General features: G+C 26.7%; 1 long non-coding RNA gene across 2 annotated transcripts; it reads left to right on the forward strand.

The window, feature by feature from the left end:
• The first annotated feature begins 5102 nt into the window (after window positions 1-5102).
• LOC114183757 (uncharacterized) lies at window positions 5103-9475 on the forward strand. 2 transcript variants are annotated; one of them, XR_003604516.2, is made up of 4 exons: window positions 5103-5313; window positions 5396-5477; window positions 6450-6534; window positions 9211-9475. It is a non-coding gene; the product is annotated as an uncharacterized LOC114183757 (long non-coding RNA). The 2 variants fall into 2 exon arrangements; XR_003604517.2 differs by having other exon boundaries at window positions 5105-5313; window positions 9214-9475.
• The last annotated feature ends 3017 nt before the right edge of the window (window positions 9476-12492 follow it).

The raw sequence follows: 12492 nt of genomic DNA on the forward strand, positions 1-12492 counted from the left end.
TTATTATCATTATTATTAATTATAATTATTTCTATTATTATATTACTAATATTATTATATTACTATTATTATTATTAAGAACTATAATTATTATAATAGTTATTATTATTATTGTTAGATATACATTTTACTTTTACTTACTATGTAGGAATCATGTTTCAATTACCTGTCATTTTTATTTGTTTTGTTGTTCATTTATCTTTCCATTTGAACAATTATTTCAATTTAAAAAAAATAGTTACTAAAATTAGTAAAATAATAAAACTGAAAAATATTTTTTTATTTTAAATAATTATTTAAATTTAAAATATAATAATTAAGAAGATAAAATTGATAAAAATAAAAAAGACACCAAAGATGTTTATCTCTTTATCTATTTAGTTAGTGTATTATTATTATTATTATTATTATTATTATTATTATTATTATTATTATTATTATTATCACTACGGGATATTATTATAGTGGTATTATTATTACTACGAGATATTATTATTATTATTATTATTATTATTATTATGATTATGATGATATTACTATTTTTATTATAGTTAGACACACATCTTAATTTTATTTACTACGAAATCATATTTCAATTAATTGTCCTTCTTAATTGTTTTGTTGTTGATGTATATATTTTTATATATAATTATATATTATTAGTATGTCAACATTAGCCTTGGTATTTTGCATTGACATTAATATTTATAGCATAAACATTATTATTGTTATTATTATTATTATCATTTGTTTATTATTATTAGTATCATTATTATTTTTATTACTATTATTATTCATAGTGATGTTATTAGTATAAGTGTTTTTATTTTAATTATAAAAACGTTATTATACTAAATACTTTTCTAAATAGATTTTTAATCTTTTAAAAATTTTATAATTTATAATTTATATTGATATTATTGCTATTATTTTTAATGGTTAAATAAATATAATAACAATTATATTATTATTCTAAACATATTTAAAATAAATAAAAAAAGTGTGTGCACACTGTAAAGTCTCATCTAAATAATAACATAATTAAATGAAATCTTACACCGAATAATATAAATAGCCAAGTTGCGGAGTATAAAGTCACTCCTTACAGTTATCCAAGGTACTTAAAAGGAAATATTAAAGCTCACTACAATGCCTACAACCCAAAAGGAGTAAGAGATAGCCAGTATTCAAAATAAAACCTTAGGGCAATACAATACATGGGCCTTCGCCCTAAAGAAAAGCTCAAAGAGACATGAAGTCCAGCACGAGTAGACTGTGCAGCAGAACCATCCCTTCTCTGTTGACCTCGAGCACCTCTCGCATCTGCTCCCATTAATAAATTGATGATCATTGCAACGGTAGAAGAACAACATAAGGCAATCAAACAAGCAAAAGGGTAAGCTAGAGCCAAAAAGATTTTATCATGCAATCAGATATACTTTCACAGTCCAATATACATACATCATCTAAGCATGTTATGACCTCCCAATCAATATACTAAGACTCGACTCGACTCATCCGGATACATATAATCTGGTCAGATTCAGCGGATGCTCGCACTTGTGGTGGATACCTCTGCTCACCCCCGAGTTATGTGTTACAAGTGTTATAATGAATCAATTCCCTCACACACAAGGTTAACCCTTAATGAATTTCAGACCTCCTGCTACTCTCACCACAGGAGTCAGTCCGCTCGAAGTGAGACTAACTGACTCCTTAGAGTGTCAGGATGCAATCCTTACCTTGAATCCTTACCAAATTATATAGATGGGGCACCACCATGGACACCCATTAACAGGGGCCATGGAATTACGTCCCGACCACTAAAGCACGACCCTGAAATCTCACCTAGAGATTTCAAGGAATTACGCACTGACCACAGACCAATCATGTTCAATCAATCAAGTAATGTCTACCATACACAATATCTCATGCCAACCTTTACAACCCATTCTCATTCATAACCAAATGTTGAATCCATACCAACTCATCCTTCCCAAACAGTGAATATATATTTGTATTTCATATCAATACCATGTCTCCTTGATACCAACCATCTCATTTAAATCACATGCCAAGTTCATACCAAACCCATCATCTATAATCCATGAATCACATCACTCATGCATAATCATTTATCACATGCTTTTAATATAACAATTAGATTCAAGCCAGTAATAACCATTCAAGATCAGAGAAACAACCAAACTACAATGATCTTGTGATAAAAACTGCTCTCACTATAGAGCTCTGATTCAAGATCGGACCAGTCAAAGTCAAAAGCTATGTGTTAAGGATCAGCTGTTAAAATATCAGCTCAATCCAACGGTTAACGAAGTAGTAACTTTCATTTTACGAAAAGTGTGCAGTGTTGTCAACAACACAAATTCAGTGACCTTGCGATAAAAACTGCTCTCACTACAGAGCTCCGATTAAAGATCCGACCGGTCAAAGTCAAGAATTGTGTGTTAAGGATCAGCTGTTAAAATTGCAGCTCGATCCAACGGTTAACGTAGTAGAAATCTTCATTTTACGAAAAATATGCAGTGTAGAAAAAGAGTAGCGCCACATCAATCAAACATACTTGCACACCATACATTTTTATTTGACCAACAACCTCATTCAAGCATCACAACCATATAACAGACCAAAAATCGACAAAATAACTTTAAAAACATAAACTCTAGCTTCCCTTACCTGGAAAGAACTAGTCAAAACGACCCTGACCCTTAAGCAAATGAGCAAGACAACTCCAAGAGCATATTTAAGAGCTGAAAATCTCAATACAGAGGAAGCATGAGATTATTACGAGGAACCGTAACGGCAAGCAAGAAGATTAAACTAAAAAAAGAAGAGTATGCATCGGAAGTAACTTACGTGAGTGAAAGAAATGGGTTGAACTCAATTGAACTTGGATGATCCCCAAACCCTAGCAGAGGAACGTTACTGTTCTAAGAGAAAGGAGGCTATTTTTCTAAAAGTGAGAAGAATGAAAGTGTTTCAGCTGGTTTAGGGGCTTTGGTTCCTTATGGGTCAGAGGGCAATCCTTTAAAATAAAGGTAGTAAAGTAAGTGGGCCTTACACACAAGTCATATACTATTATAATTATTTTGTAAAATCAATTAACTGCACCATATTATGATATTAATTTTATTTAATATATTTAAAATTGAATTTACAACTCCATTTCATTAATAATAACATTTACAACAATATAACTTAATTTTCATGATATTCATTATTTTATTTTTATATTATTGTTATTATTATCAATTATAACGCTAATTATTGTTATTATTATTATCAGCTCTAATTATAATAATAATAATTATTATTATTAACCATAATTGTTGTTATCAACTATAATTATTATGATCAGTATTACTACCAACTATAAGTATTATTATTATCATTATTAACTATAATTATTTCTATTATTATATTACTATTATTATTTTTATTATTACTACTGTTATTATTAATTAAAACTATAATTATTATAATAGTTATTATTATTATTATTATTTTTATTACTATTATTATTATTATTATTGTTATTGTTTTTATTATTATGGTTACATACACATTTTACTTTTACTTACTATCTGTGAATCATGTTTCAATTACTTGACCATTTTACATTTGAATAATTATATCAAATTCAAAAAAAAGAGTTACTAAAATTAGTAAAATAATAAAATTGAAAAATAAATTTTTTATTTTAAATAATTATTTAAGTTTAAAATATAACAATTCAGAGGATAAAATTGAAAAAACAGAAAAGGACACCAAATGTTTATCTCTTTATATATGTAGTTGTATTATTATTATTATTATTATTATTATTATTATTATTATTATTATTATTATTATTATCACTACGCGATATTATTTTAGTGTTATTATTATTATTATTATCTATTATTATTATTGTTATTATTATAATAATAATTATTATTATTATTATTATAGTTAAGCACACATTTTACATTTATTTACTATGGGATCATATCTCAATTACTTGCACTTTTTATTTGTTTTCTTGTTCAATTTGTTTTTTTATCTGTGTAATTATTTGAATTAAAAAAATAGTTACTAAAATTATTAAAATGATAAAATGGACAAATAATTTTTATTATGAATAATTATTTTAATTTAACAAAAGAGGACCCAACAAATGTATATATCTTTATATATGTAGTTATTATTATTATCACTACGAGATATTATTATAATGGCATTATTATTATTATTATTATTATTATTATTATTATAGTTAGACACACATCTTAAATTAATTTATTACAAGATTGTATTTAAATTACTTGTCATTTTTATTTGTTTTGTTGTTAATGTATATCTTTATATATAATTATAGATTATTATAGTTGACATTAGCCTTAATATTAGCATTAATATTAATATTTATAGCATAAATATTATTATTATTATTGGTATCATTATTATTATTATTATTATTATTATTATTATTATTATTATTATTATTATTATTATTATTATTATTATTATTATTATTATTATTATTATTATTATTATTATTCATAATGGTGTTATTATTATGAGTGTGCTTTTTTAAATTATAGAAAATGTTGTTATACTAAATATTTTTGCTAAATAGAGTTTTAATCTTTTAATTTTTTATAATTTATAATTTATATTAATATTATTATTAGTATTTTTAATGGTTAAATAAATATAATAACAATTATATTATTATTCTAAAAAAATTTAGAATAAAAAAAACAAAAAAATGTTCGCATAGATTATAGGCTATTATAATCATTTCGTAAAATGAATTAACTGTATTATATTGTAATATCAATTCTATTGATTATATTTAAAACTGATTACATCACTTAGATTTACTATTTTGTTACTTTAATAACAACATTTACAACAATATAACTTAATTTTTATAATATTTTATTACATAATATTTTTACTATTTTATTATTTTAATATACAAAATAAACACGAGGTCAGTAAACTAGTTTACATATAAAATTTAAATAAAATTATTATTAAAAAAAGTATAATTTTGAAAAACCTTTTTTGCTCATCTTTTTCTCTCTCGGTGGCTTATACTATTTTGTTGTATCATCGATTAAAGAACGTATCTTCCCTGCTCATTTTTTCTGGTCATTTTCATGGTAATTTTCACTACACACATCTTCATGTCATCTCTCTCGCTCAAGTTCGCATTGTACCGTCTTGCTCACTTTGCGTCGTACTCTCTCTCGCTCACGTTCGTGTTGTGCTCTCTTCCAAATCGGAGTTCATTTTAACATTGGAGTGAGAAATCGAAGTTTGGAGTAAGTTTCCTTTTACGCTATTTTGTATTGTTGTTACATTGACCCTCCTTTGTTCTTTGTAGGTTGAAAATTCCTGTTTCTAAATACCTAGGTTGGATTGATCGAAATCGAAGAGAATAGGTCTCCAATCGTCCTCTTAATTCGGTAAGACAATTTCTATTGTGTTTACTTGTTATAGATCTTTGTCTTCCTCTATTTCTATCTATTTTCCTTTGTTAATTGGAAACAAATAAATTGGGAACGATTTTGGATTTTTGTCGGGAGGACTTGGAAGTGCTAGAAGTTCTGTTGGTGGTAGAGTTGAGGGAGGGATTGGGTTGTGGTTGATGGTGGAGTAGGTCAGCTTAGCTGTTTCCCTGCACCACCATACCAAACGTTCTTTTATGTGGCTGAATTTGTGTGTGGGAGATTATTGTTTTAATTGGATGTTATTAGATGAGTGGGAGTAGGCGTTCCCCAACTTCCAATTGGGGTTTGAGAGGGTAGTAAAGCTGCCAACGTGAGCCATCATCATGAAGCCCACTATCATCTCGTAATAGTAGCACAACCCATCATAATTATATTCATTATTTAACTACGATGCCTTTCTCAGTTGATGAATCTTGCCAAATCCAAATAGAACATGTGTTGAAAACACAAGCAAGTGGATGGGTAATTAATGATTTTACTGGTAGCGTTCACTTCTTGTCTACAATGTTATAACTTTGAATCATATGCAAACTATCCTCTCTCACTAGATTTCATCCGATCAAATCCAATGAGCTCTAAACAACGAAAATATTATCATCTCACTACTTGAAGTGTTAATCCAGGCAAAGCAAGGTGGAACCATTGGCATTGTTATTGAAGAGAATTGGCAACACACAATCCTTTTAGTTTTATTTTTAAATTTTTTCCTGCTCTTTTTTTTAAATGAAGGGTCTTAGATCCCCTGGTTTTGGGTAAGTACTCAACCGTGAAATCAATTGCCAGTGTTTTCTCCTAAGGAGAAGAGACTCATAAAAGACAACATAGACTTCATTGACATCAATCACTATGGATCTCTCTATGCCAATGATTGTTCCCTCTCTGCCTGTTCTCATGGAGCTGATCATCTCTCTGTCTCATCTACCTTAGGTTGTTTCAAGTTTGAGGGAAGCTTTATGACTTGAATAAGGAGCATCAGATGCGTCTTGAACAGAAGTCAATCTTTCACATGAAGGTATTTTGATTGATAGAGTGTGGTAGTCAGATTGACAATTGCATCTTATGGTTGACCATTATGAATTCTTTTACTGGCCCTGTTTATATTTATTTAATGGACTCTATATCTACTTGTTAAAGCAATGCCTTTATACAATTACAAAGTGAATATAGGCCTTAAAAAATTGCTTATTGACCGCCTTGTTTTTATTTTGTTTACATTAGCAACATTTGTGGCCAAGTTCATGAGTATTTATAAATCCTTCCTTATTGCTACTTTCGGCTGAAAGTGAGATTTATTTTTCTGTGATTCAACATGTTAAAAGAAGTGTTATGAGAATAGTTCTGTATATAAATGATATAAATAAATAAATAAATTCAACCTCTAAATTGTAGTGTACTAGAAAATACTGATCAACTGAGCCCTTTTCTTATATCTATTGTATGTACGAAAATGAAAAGCTTGTGAATATGTTCTTTTTCCTTCATTGTGTTGTTCCTACTATTAGTGTCAAATAATCATCTAGCCAAGTATTTTTTTTTTAGGATATGAAAAAAATTGTTTTTGTCATTCTTTCCTTTTGATTTTATCAAAGGTGTTGTGATTTTTTCACACTTTCTTGTTTCACAAATTTAAAAATAGCATTGCGGCATTCTTAGCTAATATAGTCCTTTAATCCTCTTTGATAATTTGAGTTTTGTAACTTTTTTCATGGTCATCTTCTGTCACTAGAAAAATGATGTCCCTTTTCTCAACTGGCTAGTTATTAATATTCAACGGGTCTTGCTCCTGCATGTATGTTACACCGGTTCATGTGCATTATTTGGTACACTAATCAACACAATAAATAAAAAGCTCATGATGAAAATTCATCTGCATGTACAATATATTTATCTTAGAAGCCGACTATGCAATGTCCAATGAGGTTCCCATTCTTAATCTAGAATCCAGTTAATGCATTCATAACACTGCCTAGCAAGTTCACAGAAAGCTCTTTCGTTGGCCACTCATCACTTAGAACCGAATCATCTTAGAGTAATGGGAGATATAAGCAGCAGGAGCAGGGGAGTCCTTATTAGTCATGGAAGTATAGCAAGTTTTATATTGGTCGTGATTTGATTCTCCCTCTACTTTCCTAAAGTCATGTGCTTTCAAATCAACTTTTTGTTATATAATATATATATATATATATATATATATATATATATAAATAACGTTAGCACTGTCATTTTGCAAAAGAGTAACGGCCCGTGTATATACAAAAAATATTAAATAAAAAAGTGAAAAGCATGTTCAATACAAGGATTATAAAATTACAGAAATTAAAATTGAAAATTGATATATTTTAATTCAATTTATATTATTATTATTCTGAATATTCCTATAAATTCAATCCAAACCTTCCTTGAAACCACATTGCCTTGACTAAAAAATTCAAGGATCTCATGACAGAGTTCTAGGTAGTTCTTAATACCTAACAGGAAAAGCTGTTTTTCGATATTCTTGTATGTCTTCTCGTCAATATGTTGTGTTTTAGACTATTAGACAAAGAATGCAAGATAAATAGTGAGGTTGTGGGGGAAAAGAGTTATAACAGGTTTTGAACACTCCATCCCTGTGGTACATTATGGCAGTACCGTTGTTTTTTATTATTATTTTAAAACTTATATATTATATAGTGTTTAATCATGTTCACTTTGTGATTAATAGGAATTTAAGTGTAAGTCTAAATCTTACATTGGTCAAAAATGAGAAAGTAGAGCGCTATATAAGAATAAAAACTCATTGTCTTAAGGTTTTGGATTAAGAGGTGTCAATGTCTTATGTGGTTGGGTTCAGGTCTCATTGGTGTTGTATCTCCCCAATGATACCTCTCCTGAAAAACCTAACAAGAGATATCAGAGCCGATGGTTAAAACCGACTCGGACGAGTACAGTATGGTCTTAGTATCGAAAGTTTTCCTGACAAGGGTTTCAGTTAAGCATGGTCTTAGTATCGAAAGTTTTCCTGACAAGGGTTTCAGTTAAGCATGTACCGTATAAAAACTAGAAACAGCGAGCAAATATTTCAGAGAGCAATCCTGGAAGTAGAAGGACAGGTATTGCAGAAGGTACTTGGTTCTTTGAAGCTCCTTTTTACCTTTTTACAACGACACTGGTAGAAGAAAGACTTATAATTAGTTAATCTATATCTGAAAAAAATTAATGATGTGGATTAAAACTCTGGATTAGTTAACCCTGTAAAGTTCATCTTAAGTGTTTGCATATAAGTGTGAGCATCAATTTCTCATTAATATTTGTTAATGATGTGCGAATTGATAAGTTTAAATTATGAATAATTAGAAGCAAGGTTTAATTGTAGTTGTAGTCACTCTTTCATTGCAATCGATTTTAGTATATTAATTCAGTTCTCTTTTATATACTAGTTCAGTTCACTTCTATATGTTGCATAGTATTATATTTTTATAATTTTGTTTGTACTGGTGGTTCTCTTTTTGGGTTTCTTTTATAACTAGCACACATGCACGCCCTTTTGGGGTTCTATGGAATGGGAACGTTTTTAATATGTGAGTTTTTATGTTGTTTTAGGGAATGAGAGAAAATGGTTTAACTATCCTTTTCAATACTGTTTTTATTCAATTGACTAACCTTTTTAATAGTGTTTTGATTCATGTATATGATTTTGTATTGTTAGAAGGTATGGAGCAATGAGAGTTGATGGGCAAAACAACCAACAACAAAGAAAGACCAACATCAAGGACATGACCTATTAGACATTTAGAATTTTACACTTGACTACGTTATCATTTATAGATTATGTTTTATTAGATCTTGGTTAGGATTATATCTTATAGCTTTAATTTGGACCGAGTTGTTGGGACTTTTTTGTTTGTAGCTTGAATTTGGAATGTTATTATCTTGGATTTCGATTTTATGTTATTCATAATTTTTATTGTGAATCATGTTGGTAAAATTTATTTTGTTTAATTTAAATTTCATTAGAATTGATAGGAAATGTATAAGAAAATTCAAAATAAAAATATATACTTTTAATTTGAAAAACACATTATTACACACATATTTACATACAGAATAATCTTACCTAGTATTATTTATGGATTATTCCGTATGTAAGTTATATACGGATTATTATTATTATTATGTATGTAAATTATATATGGATTATTTTGTATGTAAATCACTCATAATTATATACAGAATAATTTATATGTAATTTTCTATGAATTTTATTATTTACGAAAAATTTTGTATGTAAAATTACATATAGATTTTTTTTATATATAAAGTTTTCGATGTCTATTTTACATATAAATTGTTTTTCGTATGTAATCCATATATAATATTCAATTACATACGGATTTTAATTATTGGCTTAAATATACATTTGGTCCCTATTTTTGTTGATTTTATTCAATTTGATTCCTATTTTCGTTTTAGGTTCAATTAGGTTCTTATTTTCGTCAAATTGTAGTCAGTTTGGTCCTTTTCACTAACAGTGTTTAAATAGTTAACGTTTTTGAATAGTACATGCCACGTGTCAGCTCCTGATTTTTTTGATTTTTTTTAATTTTTTTTTTAAATTTTTTAAATTTCAAAAAAATGGTCCACGTGTCAAGTCACAATTGTGCCACATGTCAATGCTAGTGCCACGTGTCAGTTTGTGGTAGTATTATTTTTTTTGTTCAATTTAGTCCATATATTCGTTACTTTTGTTCAATTTAGTCCCAATTTTTATTAAAATAAATCAATTTTGTCCTTTTCAAATTGACACTAAATTTAATATCTTTTATACAAATTATATTAATATCTTTTCTAAAATTGACCTTTAAATTTATTATTTTTTAAATTCAATTATAAATTATTAAATTTAATTATAAATTGAATAAATTCTTATATTTAATTTCTAAATAGAATATAATTATTTAAAATATTATAAGAATATAATTTTTTTTTCTAATATTTATATTCTAAAATATTTTTAAAATTGATATATAAAAATATTTTAAATATTCAAAATATTTTAGAAAAATAAACTAATATTTGTAAAATTAACATTTACATATAAAATATTTTAGATTTTAATATATAAAATGCAATAAAAATATTAAATATTTTAAATTTAAATGTAAATTTTACAAATGTTAATATATATTTTTAAAATTTTAATAATTATATTTTAATTATATTTAAATAATTATATTCTATTTAACAATTGAATCTAAAAATTATATTCAATTAATAATTAAATATTATAATTTATAATTAAATTTAAAAAATAAGTAATAATGATGTCAATTTTAAAAATTAAATGGTTTTATTTTAACAAAATTTGGGACTAAATTAAACAAAAATAACGAATATAGGGACTGAATTGAACAAAAATAACGAATATAAGGACTAAATTGAACAAAAATAATAATACTACTAGAAACTGACATGTGGCACAATTGTGACTTAACACGTGGACACTTTTTTTGAAATTAAAAAAAATTAAAAAAAAATTAAAAAAAAAATCAAAAAAACCAGGAGCTGACACGTGGCATGTACTGTTCAAAAACGTTAACTATTTAAACACCGTTAGTGAAAAAGATCAAATTGATCACAATTTGACGAAAATGAGGACCTGATTGAACATAAAACGAAAATAGGAACCAAATTGAATAAAATCAACAAAAATAGGGACCAAATGTATATTTAAGTCTTAATTATTTCATACATATTTTATTTGTAGAAAAAATTGATTTTTTCGTAGTGATAAGTCATAACGTGAGATTATTTTTTGTGAATCTCTTCAATTGTGAATCTCTAACAAATAAACATTATATAGTCATCAAATAGCATATGAAACACGTAGGGAAAAACGAAAATGACACTTGGTCATCATAATATATGAAAAGTCAAATTTGAAAGCATATTGATGAAGGTTAAAGACAACGGATTTTAAAGGGTAAAAGATTTAATTTATTAATGGTTTTTGTTTCGTGTGTTTATTTACTAACGAGAGCTAAAACGGTATAATATGACTTCTAATAAAATACTCCATTGCAGCATTATTAATTATTCTACTACGATGACGCAAAATGTTACAATATAGATGTCAAAAAAAATCCGTAATCATGAATATTTACGGATAAAATATATAATGATAGAGAATGAATATTATAAATGAATATCTTTGGATAACGGATACGAGTATTTTTTTATATCCGCATGTTAACAGGACAGATACGAGTATCATGATATCTGTATATGTACTCGCTATACTCTAATTTAAATAAAAAAAATATTAAAACGTTAACACATTGATTTTGAATGAGTTATTTTTTATCAATTGGTTTCCAAAAATCTTAGTTTATTTGTAAATTGTGATTCAACACTATTTAAATGAGTTATTTACACTTTGTTTGAAATTTATGAATATTATATATACACTGTATTTTTATTTGAATTTATGGATAAAAATGTTATTCAATATTAAATTTTTATCTTGTAAATACTCGTTGATACCCGTGAATATTAACAAAATATGTGGGTATTTGCATAATAAATATACGCACGGATATGCGTACAACTACGGAATGAATATTTATCTAATGAATAAATACGAGAACTACTACCGATATCCTATCCGTCCCGTTTACATTTGTACACACATACAATATTTTAAATCAAATTCCTTACGTTGATGAAGTTGTATATAGAAAAATCAGAAGTTGACGTAAGTCAGCTATATTAGCACATATCTTCTCTAATTTTGTGCGTATCAAGTTTAATAGTTATTTAAGCACTAAACTTTTTACAACGAATCAATCTATCAGAAAGTATCGATTTTAAAATAATTTGTATGAAACTCTATAATAAATACACACAGCCTAACATGACAATGTTATATTAAATGATTCATTTTACTTTTACTCAATTCAATATAATTATAAAATAGATAAATTTTACCGTA

The sequence above is a fragment of the Vigna unguiculata genome, chromosome 5 (assembly GCF_037176805.1).
Source record: "Vigna unguiculata cultivar grain cowpea cultivar isolate G323 ecotype 2 chromosome 5, ASM3717680v1, whole genome shotgun sequence".
Classification (NCBI taxonomy): domain Eukaryota; kingdom Viridiplantae; phylum Streptophyta; class Magnoliopsida; order Fabales; family Fabaceae; genus Vigna; species Vigna unguiculata.